The sequence below is a fragment of the Taeniopygia guttata genome, chromosome 37, assembly GCF_048771995.1.
Source record: "Taeniopygia guttata chromosome 37, bTaeGut7.mat, whole genome shotgun sequence".
Classification (NCBI taxonomy): Eukaryota; Metazoa; Chordata; class Aves; order Passeriformes; family Estrildidae; genus Taeniopygia; species Taeniopygia guttata.
This window is the reverse complement of record NC_133062.1, coordinates 5,648,238-5,650,737: the sequence shown is the minus strand read 5'-3', so window position 1 is coordinate 5,650,737 and position 2,500 is coordinate 5,648,238. Positions and strand designations below refer to the sequence as shown.

General features: G+C 79.2%; 1 non-coding gene across 1 annotated transcript; it reads right to left on the bottom strand.

Moving 5' to 3' along the window:
- Positions 1–268: 268 nt before the first annotated feature.
- Positions 269–421, bottom strand: LOC140681676 (5.8S ribosomal RNA). Its single transcript, XR_012052708.1, has one exon. It is a non-coding gene; the product is annotated as a 5.8S ribosomal RNA (ribosomal RNA).
- Positions 422–2,500: the final 2,079 nt, after the last annotated feature.

The window sequence follows — 2,500 nt, the reverse complement described above, 5'->3', positions numbered from 1 at the left end:
TCGGCGGGGCGCCCTCGACCGCGTCTCTCTCGCTCTCTCTTCTCCGGCCGCCGCGCCACCGCCTGGCGGCGCGGCCCCCGGCGAGGACGAGCTCCGCCCCAGCGGCTCGCTCCGGGAGCGGGGAGCTACGGAGCGCTCCCCGAGTCTGCATTTAGGGGGACGAAGGCCCTTGCGCGGCCACGACGGCCGCGGCCGACGGGCCTGCGATGCGACCCCAGCCGCGCCGCCGGGGTGGCGAACCCCCCCCGGGCGGCGATTGATCGTCAAGCGACGCTCAGACAGGCGTAGCCCCGGGAGGAACCCGGGGCCGCAAGTGCGTTCGAAGTGTCGATGATCAATGTGTCCTGCAATTCACATTAATTCTCGCAGCTAGCTGCGTTCTTCATCGACGCACGAGCCGAGTGATCCACCGCTAAGAGTTGTCTGCCTTTCGGCACCCACCCCGCGCACGGGCGGAGGGGCCGGGAGACCGCTCGCGTCGAGCGGCCCCCTCTTTTCTTTCTCTCGCCGAGGGCCCGCGCGCGGCCGCGCGGCCCCGGCTGCCAACCGTACGAGCACACACGCAACCACAAACCGAGGTGGGGGGAAGAAAAAAAACGAAGCGAGAGCGAAACCCACGGAACGCTCCGAAGGTCGGCGGAAAAGCGGGGGGGCCCGCGCCCCCGACCGCCTCCCCCCGCCGCGAGGGTGGGGGGGGGGAGACGCCGCCTCCCGTGCCGTCCTTCGAAGGCGGCCCAGGCGCCCGGGCTCGGCCCGGCCTCCGCACGGAGGGAGCCGCGCGGCGCGCGCCGGACCGCGGGGGGCCACGCGGTGGCCCGCCCGGCCTCGTTGCCACGGGACGACGGGACGCACGCGGCCGGGGGCGCGGCCGTCGGCCCCCGCGCGCGCCGCCTCCCCCTTCTCTTACGACCGCTCCCGCGGACTCGCGGAGCGCGCCGCCGCGCCACGGCGCGCGGCCGGCCCTCTCTCTGCTCTCTCTCTCGGCTCGCTCGCTCTCTCTTTCCCCAGCGGCCTTACCGCGCTCGAGACGGCACGCGACGGCCACCGCCCTACCGGCACACACACGGCCCCCCCGCGGGACCGGCTCCCGCCGGGAGAGGGCGAGCGCCTGGCGGACGCGCTCCGCCGCCGGCGCCGGAGGCGGGCGCCACACCGAGACCCGAGCCGGCGTCGCGAGTGCCCGGAGCCTGCCGGGCGGCTGACCCGCCGCCGCGACGGCCGCCCTTCCCGGGACCGCCGCCGCCTCGCACCGCCACGGAGCCCCTTCCCCTTAGGGGCACGCGCCCGGGGGGAAGGCGCGCGAGCGCCGAGCCCGTGGGGGAGCGACGCCCGCCCTACCTTCCTCCCGGTCCGCGAGCGGCCGGGGAAGGGCGACGGGGAGGCGGCGGGCGGGGCCCGGGCCGGGACCGCCGCCGGCGACGGCGGGCGCCTTCCGGCCGACCGTCCCCCGCGCGCTGGCTCGCGGGGGACACTCGCCGAGCGGCGCCGCCGCCGCTCGGCACGGGGCCGCCCGCGCTCGCGGACCCTCCCGGCGACGGAGGGCCCGCCGAGCGCTCGCCCCGGGCGGGCGCGGGCGCTCAGAGCCGGGGGATGGCCGGCGACCGGCGGCCGCCGGCGCGCTCGAGGGGAAGGCCGTCGAGGGGGACAGAGAGAAGGCGCGGCCGCGGCGCCGGACGCGGCGCCGCGCGCGAGAGACCGCGGAGGCGGCCCGGGAAGGAGGAGAGCGCGGCGGGCCCCGGCGGCCGCAACCCCGCAGCTGAGGAAGGGGGGCGAGAGAGCGCGCGCTCTTCTCGCCGGCGTCGCCCGTTTCGAGGCGGGCGGGTCGGCCCCCGCGGCCGACCGCGCGCCGCGGCCTCTTCTCCGCCGAGGCCGGGCCACGGAGAGGGGGGGGCAGGGCGCCCCTCCCCGGCGCGGCGCGGAAACCACCCCGGCCGCGGGCGGTACGCGGCGGGGACGACGGCCGCGACGCGGCGGGCGCGGGCCGGCGGCCGCGGACACCACCGCAGGGGATCAAGCGGGAGTAGCTCCCCACCCCTCAATGGAGCCGCACACCACCGGCCCGGCGCACCGTCCGCCGCCGCCGCCACCGCCGCCGCCGCCGCGGCGGAGGGGAACGCGCCGAGCCGCCCGAGTCTTTAAACCGCCGCCCCGGCTCGGCGGGCCCTTTCGGCGCCCCCCCGCGGCGTTTGACGACGCCGAGGGAGAAAAGCCGGGGACCGCCGGAGGCGCGGAGCGCTAGGTACCTGGCCCTGGGGCGAGGGAAACGACCTGCATGGCCCCGCCGGGGTGCCTCCCCCGCTGCCGCCCTCGGGGGAGCGTCCGCCGGCGGGGGCGCGCCCGACGTCTGCCGCCACCACCGCGGCGTCCTTCTCGGGGCCCGGGGTTTCCCTCAGTAGCCCGGCGCTGCGCCCGAGAGGACCGCCGCGGCTCGGGCCGTCCCCGCCGGCGCGGGGACGCGGCGGCCCGGCCGCCGAGCGACCTCGCCGACCCACGCCGAGAG